Source organism: Eucalyptus grandis, chromosome 11 (assembly GCF_016545825.1).
Source record: "Eucalyptus grandis isolate ANBG69807.140 chromosome 11, ASM1654582v1, whole genome shotgun sequence".
NCBI classification, from domain to species: domain Eukaryota; kingdom Viridiplantae; phylum Streptophyta; class Magnoliopsida; order Myrtales; family Myrtaceae; genus Eucalyptus; species Eucalyptus grandis.
Genome location: NC_052622.1, coordinates 30,046,745 through 30,061,101, shown reverse-complemented (window position 1 = coordinate 30,061,101; position 14,357 = coordinate 30,046,745). Strand labels below are relative to the sequence as shown.

Sequence of the window (14,357 nt, the reverse complement as noted above, 5' to 3'; positions counted from 1 at the left end):
AGAGATGGTGTGCTCTTTGGTATTAACGGGAGGTGATGTATCCAATCATAACAGATGTATCATCTTTCTCCTGTAAAACAGGATATTGGTAGTCAAAATTTCAATGTAGACAATTCCACCAAGAGCCTTTGAATTTACATCTTAAACCGGCCAGTCATCAACATAATTTTGAAACTGGTCTTCTTAGTTCCAGACCTTGCGAAACATGTTTGAACTACAAAAAAAATGTCATAGCTTGCACAGACCTTTCCCTCAATTCACTCCATTTTTATTCGCTTCAAATTAGTTTGCCCCATCCATTCGAGGCACTCATCTATAGTTCTGGCCGGGTTTGCCAGTTGCCACGCAAGTAGCTTTTGTTGCTGAAAAAGAAACAACAAGTCAGCTTCAATTTCATAGTTCAATAAATTGGTGCGGAAAAGTATCGCTTACCCTTTCTTTAACCAATGGACCTCCACATTTGAGCTACATAACATTCATAATGTCTTTTCTAGTGACTAGAGGCTTCACTTCCCATATTTTTTCCAGGCCTGCATATCATGCAAATGGAGTGTATATCGGAACAATGCTTGAAAGAAATCCCAAGACTACTATTCCAAATGATTCCATGCAAACTCTAATAAAAATTGAATCCATGTAGAAAGTACACATGCAAACTCAATTTCTCTGGGTGTTTTTTCTCATAAATACCAATGGCACGGGGAGGGATCAGAGCATGAATCCTCTATGAGCAATCCACAACGCATGGATGAACTTTTGTAAGACAAAGAAAGCAAAGGACATCTAGACGTACCTAATTTGAGAATAGCATTCTCAACTGCCTGGAACACCTTTATTCTCTTGTCTAATTCAGTATGCATGAACATGCATCTTCAGAGCAGCCAATCGGAGAGGGATAAGCCAACACATCTATCAATAATGCAACTTGCTAGAAATCCTTTACTTCTCGCAGGAGAAATCCTGCATAGACGAGAAACGATATGGCATAAGTATCTCATAAAATGACGCTAAAAAATAACAGGAAGATTGACAAAGTGTGACAAACCAAAAGGAAGTTGAACCGAGTAGATACGGTCCTCTTAAACTACTTCAATACTTTTTGCGGACAATCCATGCGGTTGACTCATACTAGGAAGTAACAGTCTAGTAACAATCTCAAGATTAAAAAGGCAAAGGAAAAAGAAAAGGTAAGGAAACCTAGGTCCAATTTGATGGCCATAAGCACATTGGGTTCACAATATATACGGCATAAGTATTGCTAGAACAATATAAAGATATTGATATAGAAAATAACATTTTGGTTTCGACGTGAATGCGGTGATCCTATCCAAGATCATACATATGCCATAGTCCTATACAAATGATGATTCCAATCCCAAAATAATATTGCACTTCTCAATTCCAAGGAAATATCCATGATTCCCTACCACCCTCAACTGGAATTTTTCCCTGTTTTGTTACAAAATTTCAAATAATACGTTGATGAAACACCGTGCATATCATCATTAGATTGGTGATGCCTAGGAAATACTGGATAAGTCAATTAATAACTGCCTCACATCTCTTGTGCTTTCACTTATAGAAATTTCAGCTCTACAATCTTGATGGCTTAGTTCATTACTCCAAATATTTTTTCATTGAGTGACAAGATAACAGATGAAAACAATTTCAGAGTACACAGAGAAAAACTATCCTATTCTTACCTGTTAATACCCGCAGCTTTGACGAAGTAGGGATATCAACAAGTTCACTGCCCATATCATCTTCATTGAGCTCTCCATCAACATTCGATTCAAGAAAGGGAATTAAGCTAAGCAGTCTCGCCACAGCATAGTGTACACTGACAACCTTAAAAGGAAAAAAGAGATTAACTACTATTAATTCTCAACTACATAAAAGATAAACAGCTCATCAAGTACAAAATTTTCCGAGTGTATATGAACTAACTGTCTTAGCATCACTAGCCTTTCGCTTGAGAGAGTTTCGAAAAACGTAGTTGACAATTGGAATCTACAGAAGACATTAACTAATTGTGATTGCAATAGAAAGGGAACAATATGTAAAAACTGAGATAACTTTATGTTCCCAATTTAAGTCCAATCCAAAAGCAGAAGCTCTTAGGTAAAAGGAGAAGACCCATTAATCCAATTAGAAGACGTGCACATGCAAATTGAAGAAAGGAAAGATGAAGGTGAGATTGCTAGTATAAGCACCTAGAGGGGGTGAATAGGTGTAAAAATAATTTTCCGAGATATAAGAGCAATACTAAGTAGACAATATAAAGGAAGTTCTTCTTTGGTTAACAAAACGAATTATGGTCAAAGTAAAGCAGAGAGTAGGGAAGAGAAAATTAAACACAAGGTTTATAGTGGTTCGGCTTATTCCAAGCCTACGTTCACTCTTCTGCACTGACAAAAGAGATGTTACAACAAAGCTCTCTTCCTTGATTCCACAGTGTAGAAATTCTACCACACTTCCTCAAGATCTCTCAAAGAAATAGACTCTCTTTTGTGTACAAGATTTCGCTCAACAAATGATTTGACTAAGAACAAAGAGCTTCAGACTTTGGAATTCTTCTATCGTGCACACACTCGAACAACTGGAACGTCTTCCTTTTATACTCCTTTATGCCATCATACCCGTTGGCACTTACCAAAGGAATTCCTCCAATCTACCCGTTGGACGGAATCAATTAGGAAGATTATTCGAGCTATTAAAGGAACATGTCGATAGCTCATCAATCCCGCTCGCCCATACAATCAGGATCTCGGTTTCCATAAGTAGAACCTTTCAAGTATACTTCGCCAATCATCGGATCATTAATCTCTGAATCAATCATGATCAAATAAAGGATTCCGTTATGTCATATCCAGCCAAGAGATCTTCTCCAGTCGATAAGGTCAAATCCTTAATGAAACACCCAGTTCTGGATAACCCTTCTTCGACGGTCTAGAAACTGTCAATGAGAATAGACTTTGACTCTTGAGTCTGGCAGTCCGGAGGTCTTCAGACTTTGAATAGTAGAGTCTACAAATCTTCAGACTAGACTGATGGAAACGTTTTGTCAGCTTCAAAATATTCCAGGAAGATTTCTCCAATAATCTCCCCCTTTTTTATGGTGACAAAAATTTCCTGCAGATTTGAATAACTTTGACCTGCAAAACATTACTCAAGCAAATATGGTTATCTTATAAAGATAAATGGCTTAATGATAACACTAGAATCTGCAACCACAGAAAATAGGTTAGTCTTTCATGTGAGTAAAGCCATTCATAAGATATAAGATATCAATAGTACTTAATATAAGCAGTCAAATCCAAATCCCAAATTCAGTCCACATCCAGACACACAAGTCAAGTCAAACATCAAAATCAAAACAAACCAAAGTTCAACAAGTTTAAGTTCAAAGTTTCAAATCTTGCATCTCTCCCCCTTTTTGTCATCATAAAAAAAAGGTTGAGATGGAAAGAGAATAGATTCAAGAATGCTTGGGAACACGAACAAGCTGGAAATCTCCCATTGACTGGACAATGCCTTCCAGCTTTTTCAAGTCCTCCTTCAGTTGTGCCACATCTTCACCCTTAGCATTTGCCTGAATCTGAAGAGAAAGGGCTTGGATCTGATCATTCAAAGAAACTGAAGAAGCTTGACCTGCATTATGCAAATTCTAAAATTCACATCCCAGAGCATATATCTGACCCCGCATTTCCAAGAAAACATCAAGAATTCTGCGAAAGTCTGCTGAATTATCAGTCTATGTATTGGCTTCTGCTCGATCAGATGGAGTAAAGGCAGACGATGGCAAATCAGCATGATCACACAGATTGGGCGATGAAACATCATGTCCCTCTTCAGGAAATTAAGAGGCATAGATGTCCTCTGGATCTACTGGAGAGCGATTGACTCCCTCACTGATAGTAGGATATGAGGACATTCCTCTTTTCTCACGGTCTCCCCCTGTTTCCATGCCTTCAGGTGGAGAAGAGTGTTCCTCATGCTCTGTTTCCGCTTGATCTCCTCTCTCCTCTTCTTCTTCAATTCTTTCCTCCTCTTCATCTCTTTCATCTGCTTCTCTCTCCTCTGTTTGTCTTTCCTCTGCTTCTTTCTCCTCTGCTTCCAAATTTTCTCTTTCTCCAGTCCTCTGTTTTGTCTCATCTGTGTCCTTATCTTGTCTCTCCATTGATTTTTGAACAGAACGACTCAAGTTCTTCAATGCCATAGCATAAATGGTAATGTCTTCCTCATCATCTTCATCCTCAACGATGAGAGCTCTTCTTTTCTTGGATGGAGCTACCATGGGCTCCTTTCCTTTTCTCTTTGCAGCCGAAGAGACTTGATGAGACTTAACAGGGGTTTCTCCTTGAATTTCTCCAACGCCTTGTTGAGTTCCTTCAGACGCATTTTGGAGACCATTTTCAGTCCCACCACCATTTGATCGCACGATCGAACACAGAGAATTCGTGGAAGCTGAACATTCAAATGTCTGAATAACTTTGTCACAAGAACTGGATAAGGAAGTTGACCCTTGTCCTTCACCACTGCCCTATACATGTGGAACATAATAGTATGTGGAAGAGAGAACTTTTTCCCTACATTGATGACATACATCAGCTTTGCCTCTGAGTTTGAAACATCAGTCTTTGAAGTAGATTTTGGTCTAAGGCAATTAATCACAATCTTGTGAAGCAGAATGTTGAATGCACTCATCCTTGAGTAGGAAACCTTTCCCTCTATCCTTCAATCCTTAACAAATTCCAACGTAGTACGAGCAATAAAGACATTAATGGGTTGATATCTCCCTCTTTCAACCCCAATCACATCAGCCAACATATCTACATCCACCACATAGTCCTGATCTCGGACACTAAAAGAGAATCTATTCGCATCCAAGAAACTAAGATTCAAATAGAAATAAGCAGTGAGTTCAGCATAGGCTTCTGTAGAGTCAGAATAGAATTGTTCAAGTTGAAGAAGACTGAATTTTTCCCTCAATTTAACATTCACAGCATCAAGGAAATCAAAGTCCACACTTCTAGGGTTTATTACCCCACGCTTCAACAACTTAGAGTATAGATGCTTTTGTTCCTCCGATCGAAATAAATCTGTCATTTTTACCCGAATTTTTGCCGCAACACCCATTCTCGGTTGAAACTGACTGTACAACTTGTCATCATCATTCCCATTTATCTGATTCAACCCTCCAACACGAGGATTGATTAGGATATTTGCGAATGCCTCTTCCGCTGATCCAACAGGGGCAATTCCTAAACGCTCCATTGTGCGTAAAAAGAATGTTTCATTTTTGTACCCTTTGTCTTTCAGAAATTCGTCAATGTAGTTCAAAGGAGTTCCACCCCTTTTTAAAGCACGATAAAGCTTGTAGGTAAAAGAGGGCTTATAGACTCTTACAGGTTCTGCATCTTCAATTATTTCTTCCTTTTCTTGTCGAGCAACCTCCTGTTGTCTAGATGGAGAAGATGGACGCTGCTGAGAATGTTGTGGGCTCTACTGCTGACTAGGAAACTCTTCTTCCTCGGTGAGATCGAAGTGCGTAGGCCCCTCACACATTTGCTGTGATCCCCTGCTTGCGATCCTCGAAGACTTTCTTTGGGAAGACATTTTTCACAGTCTTTGAGAGATTCCAAGCTTGTTTTCCCAAGAAAGATGACAAATTTTCGAAGATTAAACAAGAGAAGAAGACAGAAATGGAAGATCGGTACTCTCTTAGGGTTTTTGTGAGTGAAACAAAGAGAAATCGACAGTATATATAACAGTCGAAGAGAGGCATACGGAACATCATAAAAGAAAGTAAACAAATGCCTTTTTTAAAAATAACTGCCCTTTTTAGATAATTTTCATTTAAAAAATAACTCCATTTTCGAAAAGGAAACGTTGCAATAATCATGTCAATTAAAGATAGCAATAATCAAACACGGTTGATGATCGTACCTTTTCGAGATGAGAATCAAGACATAAGAAAGTAAAATGACTTACGAAAGAAAACCTTGATCGTCTGAGTCTAGGAATCTCTAGACTTTAACTTCGTCAAACTTCAAGATGTTGAGTCTTGAACGGATGATTTCAAATTGATTTTTCTCCAAAGGCTTTGTAAATATATCTGCCAGTTGGTTCTTTGAGTCAACAAACTGAATCGAAACTTCTCCATTTTGAACATGATCTCTAATGAAGTGATGTCGAATCTCTATATGCTTTACTCTTGAGTGAAGAATTGGATTCTTAATGAGATTGATTGCGCTGGTGTTGTCACAGTTGATCTCCGTACATGAATCTTCAATTCCAAAGTCTCTTAGCTGTTGTTTTATCCATATAATTTGTGAACAACAACTTCCAAGAGCTACATACTCTGCTTCTGCTGTAGAAAGAGTTACTGTATTTTGCTTCCTTGAAAACCAAGACACTGTCCTGCTTCCAAGTAGTTGACAGGTACTCGAGGTGCTCTTTCTATCAACTCTGCATCCGGCTAGGTCTGCGTCTGAATATCCGAGAAGAGTAAAGTCTCCCTTTTTAGGATACCAGAGACCAATGCTCGGAGTTGATGTAATGTATTTGATAATACGCTTTGCAGCACTTAGATGAGATTCTTTTGGGTTTGCTTGAAATCTAGCACAAATGCAAACACTAAACAAAATGTCGAGTCTAGAAAGTAAGATAAAGAAGTGAACCAATGATACTCCCGTATAGCTTCGGTCAACTTTCTTTCCTCCTTCATCTTTGTCTATCTTCAAAGAACTTGACATTGGTATATCAGTCTTTTTGCAATTTTCCAGTCCAAACTTTTTGACAAGATCATTAGCATATTTTTCTTGATGAATAAAAGTCCATTCCTTTAATTATTTCACTTGAAGTCCAAGAAAGAAGGTTAGTTCACCCATCATGCTCATTTCAAATTCATCCTGCATAGACTTAGAGAATTTCTTGCACAGACTTTCATTAGAGGATCCAAAAATAATATCATCAACATATATTTGAACAAGCAGAAAATTTTTGTTTTCTCTTTTGATAAACAGAGTAGTGTCTACTTTACCTTTTACAAAGCCGTTTTTAATTAAAAACTTACTCAGCCTGTAGTACCAAGCTCGAGGTGCTTGCTTTAAACTATATAAGGCTTTTCATCGAATCGAATACCGAGTCTGGTTTCCTTGGGTCTTCAAACCTGGTGGTTGTTCCACATAGACTTCCTCATGGATAAATCCATTCGGAAAGCACTTTTGACGTCCATTTGGAATAACCTGAAATTCTTATAACAAGCAAAAGCAAGTAATAATCGAATTGCTTCTAACCTTGCTACTGGTGCGTAAGTCTCGTCATAGTCTATCCCTTCTTCTTGCGTATATCCCTTGGCCACGAGTCTTGCTTTGTTTCTTACGACCTTTCCTTTCTCGTTCATCTTGTTCTTGAAAACCCATTTAGTTCCAATAATAGATTTACCTTTCGGTTTAGGAGTCAACTCCCAGACATCATTAATGCTGAATTGCCTGAGTTCTTCTTGCATAGCTTCAATCCAGCTTTCATCAGATAAAGTTTCTTCTATGCTTTTGGGTTCTATTTCAGAAATAAGAGCCACAACACTAGACTCTTCGCGCCTTTTGGATCTTGTGCGAATTCCTTCATTAATGTCGCCAATAATGAGATCTTTGAGATGACTGGACTTATGCTTCCAGTTACTGGTTGATTTGTCAGATTGATGATCACTTTGTTCATTTGAATCCTCAACAATCATTTGATGCTGGTCTTTCGAAGTCTGAGCTGCTTCCTGAGATTTAGACTTTGTAGAGTCTGGACCAGGTTCAGATTCTTCAAGATGAGTCTGAATAAATTCGTTTTGCATAGAATCTTGGAATTTGACATTCATTGATTCCTCCACAGATTGAGATTTATTGTTATAGACTCTGTAGGCTTTGCTTGAGGTAGAATATCCAAGGAAGATGCCTTCGTCTGATTTTTCTTCAAACTTGCCAACTCAATCATTTGCATTTTTCAATAAAGCATTTACATCCAAACACATGAAAATATGAAACAATAGACTTCTTTTCTTTGAATAACTCATAGGGGGTTTTTTTTCTAGAATTGGTCTTAGAAAAACTCTATTAATAATATAACATGCTGTAGAAACTACTTCAACCCAAAAACGTGAAGAGATGTTACTTTCAATTAAAAATGTTCTAGCCATTTCTTGAAGTGACCTATTCTTTCTTTCCACAACTCCGTTTTGTTCTGGAGTATATGGAGAGGAGAACAAATGCTGAAAACCAGATTCATCACAAAATTTTGTAAAATCTTGATTTTCAAATTCACCTCCATGGTCTGTTCTTATACTTGAAATAACAAACCCTTTTTCATTTTGAACCTTTTTAGCAAACTTTTCAAAGTAAGAGAAGGTTTCAAACTTACTTGCCAGGAAATATACCCAAGTAAATCGTGAGTAGTCATCCATAATTACTAGGCAATATTTCTTACCTCCAATGCTTTGAGTTCTGGTTGGTCCAAAGAGATCCATATGCAGGAGCTGCAGTACACGATTAGTGGAAACTTGATTTATTGGTTTAAAGGAATTTCTTACCTGCTTTCCCAATATACATGGTGTATATAGATCAGACTTTTGGTATGATAGATTGGGTAAACCACGAACAAGCCTTTTTGCTGAAATTTTGGCTATCTGCTTCATATTGATGTGCCCAAGCTTTCTGTGCCATAAGTTCGCTTCGTCTTGAATTGAGATTAGACATTGCGATTCATCTGATTTCACATCCAAGAGGCAGATATTTCCATGTCTTCGACCCATGAATGACTGAGTAGAATCTTTACTGGTTCCTGAACATATTCCCTCTTGAAATTTGATTTTGAAACCGTTATCACACAGCTAACTGATACTGAGCAGATTGTAGTTGAGTCCTTCCATTAAGGAAACATTGCTTATTGTGAGGTTTCCAATCTTTACAGTTCCAAATCCCACAATTCTTTCTTTGCTGTTTCCTCCAAAAGAGACTTTTCCACCATTTACTTGAACGAGCTTTACGAAACAATTTGAATCTCCTGTCATATATCTTGAGCATCCACTATCCATATACCATTTTACATTTTTCTTGATAGTGACCTGTATTTAAAAAAGAAACTCAAACTTTCTTTGGTACCTATATTTTCTCAAATTCACTATCTGAATCTTAGTCTGTCTCGGAGTTTGATTCTGAATCCGATTGTGCCATCAAACATATATTGGCATAATCATCATCACTTTCTTCACACTCTGTATCACTCCAGGTTTCTGCTTTAAAAGCCTTTCGATACTTTTCAGCTTTTCCTTTCTTCTTTCTCAGAAAAGGACAGTTGGGTCTGATGTGTCACTTTTTCTTACATTCAAAGCAGACTACATCTTTGTTTGATTCATCATCCTCAACAGACTTAGTCTGTTGCTTTTGAAAACTCTGTTTCTTTGGATTGAATCTTCTTCCTTTTCTGTTTAGTTTTCTGAATCTTCTTATCATGAGAGCAAGCTCTTCGTCATCCATATCGTCTTCAGAATCTGTGATATCAGAATCATCATTAGATTTTAATGCAATGTATTTCTTACCTTTAGGATCTTCATCTTCGTTGATTCGCTCTACTTCATAAGACTGAAGAGTCACAACCAATTCATCGACCGAAAGTGGCATAATTTTTTGTGTCTCCCTTATTGAGGTCTTTATGTGATTTCAATCCTTAGAGAGTCCACGCAGAAGCTTGTTTACTTTCATGGGATCAGAAATTGGTTGCCCTTGATTTTCAAGGCCATTCACGATCTCTGTAAAACGACTAAACATGTCAGTGATAGATTCTCCAGATTTCATTTTGAATGCTTCATATTGACCGAGTAGAATGTTGATTCTGGTTTCTTTTACTCGATTAGTTCCTTCATAAGTGATGTGTAATCTATCTCAGACTTCTTTAGCTGTAGAACAAGAAGATATTATGTTATATTCAATAGGTGACAATGCACAATATAAAGAATAAATTGCTTTTGCATCAGAGCTTGTCTCTTGATTATCTCTTCCTGAGTCATTTCACTAGACTCAACAGTATCTTTTCCTCTCTCTGAGATAGGTGCAGCTTTAGGAATGATTCCTTTGTCTACAACGTCCCATTCCAGAGGATCCTTTGATCTTAGAAACGCCTTCATCTTGTTTTTCCATATGTTGTAATCATTTCCATCAAAGTAAGGCGGTCTGGTATTGTTTTGCCCTTCTACCAGCCCTGGAGCTAACATACTAGCCATGGATCTTTAACTCTGAAGAAAAACACTTCAAACAAAGTGAGTACACAGGCTCTGATACCAATTGACATTGCTAGTATAAGCACCAGAGGGGGGTGAATAGGTGTAAAAATAATTTTCTGAGATATAAGAGCAATACTAAGCAGACAATATAAAGGAAGTTCTTCTTTAGTTAACAAAACGAATTATGATCAAAGTAAAGCAGAGAGTAGGGAAGAGAAAATTAAACACAAGGTTTATAGTAGTTCGGCTTATTCCAAGCCTACGTCCACTCTTCTGCACTGACAAAAGAGATGTTACAACAAAGCTCTCTTCCTTGATTCCACAGTGTAGAAATTCTACCACACTTCCTCCAGGTCTCTCAAAGAAATAGACTCTCTTTTGTGTACAAGATTTCACTCAACAAATGATTTGACTAAGAACAAAGAGCTTCAGACTTTGGAATTCTTCTATCGTGTACACACTTGAACAACTGGAACGTCTTCCTTTTATACTCCTTTATGCCATCATACCCGTTGGCACTTACCAAAGGAATTTCTCCAATCTACCCGTTGGACGGAATCAATTAGGAAGATTATTCGAGCTATTAAAGGAACATGTCGATAGCCCATCAATCCTGCTCGCCCATACAATCAGGATCTCGGTTTCCATAAGTAGAACCTTCCAAGTATATTTCACCAATCATCGGATCCTTAATCTCTGAATCAATCATGATCAAATAAAGGATTCCGTTATGTCATATCCAGCCAAGAGATCTTCTCCAGTCGATAAGGTCAAATCCTTAATGAAACACCCAGTTCTGGATAACCCTTCTTCGACGGTCTAAAAATTGTCAATGAGAATAGACTTTGACTCTTGAGTCTGGCAGTCCGGAGGTCTTCAGACTTTGAATAGTAGAGTCTGCAAATCTTCAGACTAGACTGATGGAAACGTTTTGTCAGCTTCAAAATATTCCAGGAAAATTTCTCCAATAGAAGGTACCTTCTTTCCTTTGTTATCTTCATATGTGACGATTCTGAATGGGAAAAAAAAGCTGCATATAAGGACAACCTTCTTTGTTCATCCTAAAATAGGTATACATACTGAGTAATCAAAAGCATATTAATCCAAGAAAAGTTCAAGAAGAATATGCCACAATAAGTAGCATAAGCAATGATCAAAGAAAGTACATGGTTTCCTTGAGCATTAGACAATAACTTAACTGTATCAACTAGACCATGCACAAAAAGAACAAATCTAGTAAAACAATCACGATGAGAATGCCGTCACTGGTAAGAAGTAACGGAATCTAAACAAGAGAAACTTGGGCATATATAATAGAGTAATAGTATTACAATGCAAGATTGAACTTACAAGATTCAAGTGACTAGTGCTTGCAGAAGGAGATTAGCATGCCCACAATAATTCTTTGCATGTTTCTACAATTTTCTTTTCTCAAAAAAACATTGGTCACATAAACCCGCGACATAACGCAATTGTCAATCAAATGCAGGTTCAGAAAAAAATAAAATAAAGGAAAACTACAAGGAAGCAAAATAAATGAGCAAATAATAAATTTTGAAAAATTTCATTTGGTTCAAACGAGATGAATGGAGCTACCTAAAATCGATAACTTATCTCCCGCTAACAAGTATAGCTAATTTCGCATCACCACTCCGTAAGTTGCCTATTTTCGCTAAAATATAAGATCATCATGATAATAAAGCAACCAAGTGCTTCAAATTGAAAAACACAAAAATCAAGCATGAACCAACATGAAATAGTATACATTCAAGGATTATCACGCACAGTAAGAGACAACGATCCAATTAGCTGCAGAAAGCTCCATGCAGCGTCCATATAAGCCAATAAGAGCCTAGAAACATACCAACAGATACAATGTGTAAGCAACTATGCACTGACACAACAATGAGAATAAGAGAAACTACAAATTTCTACAATCAAATTCTAAAAGCGGTAAAAGCTTTGGGAAATTTGTGTAGAAATGGAATTACTAACTCGATTTAGAAAAGGGACATAACAACCTTAATTAAAATTATCATGGAAAGAAACATGAGAATGGCGGAGACTCTATAATGCCTCCCAACAACTTGAAAGATGTTGTCTGTTAAACCAAGAAGAGCTCTAGAAAGTGCGTAGCACTTTGAACAATAGCCTTTCTCGATGCTTTTCACATGACCCTTTTGGATTTAATTCGATGTTGTTTTAACTTGCTTCCTTCTCTCAATGTCATCAACTTGTCTTTCCTTTTACCAGTATACTTAGATTGCTTTAGTAGCGTGCCTTCTTCTCTTAATAATGCTTCTATACTTACATCAAAAGAAACATTAGTACTCTTCATTTGTTCATCCCGTAGGAAATAGCAAGGCTCCACCCTCTAGACCCAGTTGGGTAGATTTTTGGACATATAAGCTTTTGAAGACACCACCATAAATTAGGTCCCCCGCCCCCAAACCCAAACCCCACCCCCTCCCCTCTCCCCCCCAAAAAAAAAGAGGAATTGTATACACTCACCAGTCTCTTGGGGCCAAAAGAAGGATGGAGATAAAACTATGTGATATTTCACATGGAAAAGCATTATAAATTCTCTATAAGTTGCAGTAATATTTATAAGTTTTTTGTCTTTTGTCACTAAAGATTTCCACTGCGTTTCCTTCTTCCCAAACCAGCTTTGTCAAAATTGTAACATATTCCCTGATACATTCATAAGCCCAAGTCTCATTTTATTCTTCCTAATAACTAACAACTAGATGCAATTCACATAAGTGGAATAAATTAGATTGTCACGACCGATATATCCTAGCTCGATGCTGCTAAATGCTCAGTCATTAATAACAGTGCATCAAATATGTAGCTATCAATCATGTCTAGCTAGACAATCATAAGAACCAATCCACAAAACTAACATATCGCATTCTTCTGACAATGCCGGTTCATGTTCATGAGGTAGATTCAAGACAACCCAAAATAATTGCAACTCATAGATGTAAGCAATAGCTTGAACTGGTTCATTGCCCGACACCGTCAGATCAACTTGCCATACCGAAGAAAGGGGAAAACATTGATCCCCTCTCATCGTTGATAAGTAACAACAAAAAGGAGATACAAATCATATAGAGAAGTTGAGAAAAAAGATAAAGAACACGGGTACAAAAAGAACTCCCACGAAAAAATATTTATTTAGATAAAGCAACCAATAAGAAGAATTTTCTAGACACATACTTTTGTTCCAATGCGCTCTCTGCTAATTTTAGCTACTAGTGCATCTTTGACATCATTGGATGCAGCAGCTCCCTTCAGCTCTTCATCCAATGTAAAACTGAACCTTGCACCTGAAATGAACACAAGATGATGAACATGGAGGCACAAAAAAAAAGGCACGGCAATTTTAACGAAAAGCCCACTTTATAAGGTGGGCCACTTTCCACGGGCCCCCCTTTCTTTATCGATCGTATTCTTCACCGTCCAAAATCACCATGACCCGGCCCAACTCCCCTCTCGAACAGACCTGCGCCCCGCTCGTGTGCGCTCCCCGGTTCGAACTCGAACGCAGAGATCAAAACCAGAGAGAATCACCAAAATCCATAACGAAGCTCAAGCCCCGCAGAAGCGATGAACGCGTGGTGGATCACATCCTCCATGCGCACAGAAGAGAATCGCCTCCCGCGCAGCCTCTCGGACCGCCGTCACGGGGGCGCATTTCACACGCGGGCGCCGACGATAGTAGCTAGGTCAGGCTGCTGCTGCCGCTGCCTCCTCGCCGGCCACAAAGCGCACCGTGCCTTGGTTTTGATACGGTTCTCCCGCGTTTGATCGTCGCAATTCAGGTGATTCCTATCGCCTCCTTTGCTCGCGCTCGTTTCGTTTCACGACCGCCCTGAGGAGGTGTTTCGTGGGATGAAGATGCATTGGAGTTCGGTTCGTCGGAGGAACGAGCGTGGTGTTCTTAGGGTTTGGGGGTTTTGGGCTTTAATGCTTGCGAGGACGCGGCTAGTCGATTTGAGTATGTTAGCAAATGCTTCTATAATTTAATTATTTAAGTTACTTATGTAGGTAGTAATGATCCTTTTGCATGGTTTTCGCTTTCAGG

General features: G+C 38.2%; 1 pseudogene; it reads right to left on the bottom strand.

Annotated features, from left to right (window-relative positions):
- Positions 1–214: 214 nt before the first annotated feature.
- Positions 215–13,908, bottom strand: LOC120289872 (annotated as a pseudogene).
- Between the last annotated feature and the right edge of the window lie 449 nt (positions 13,909–14,357).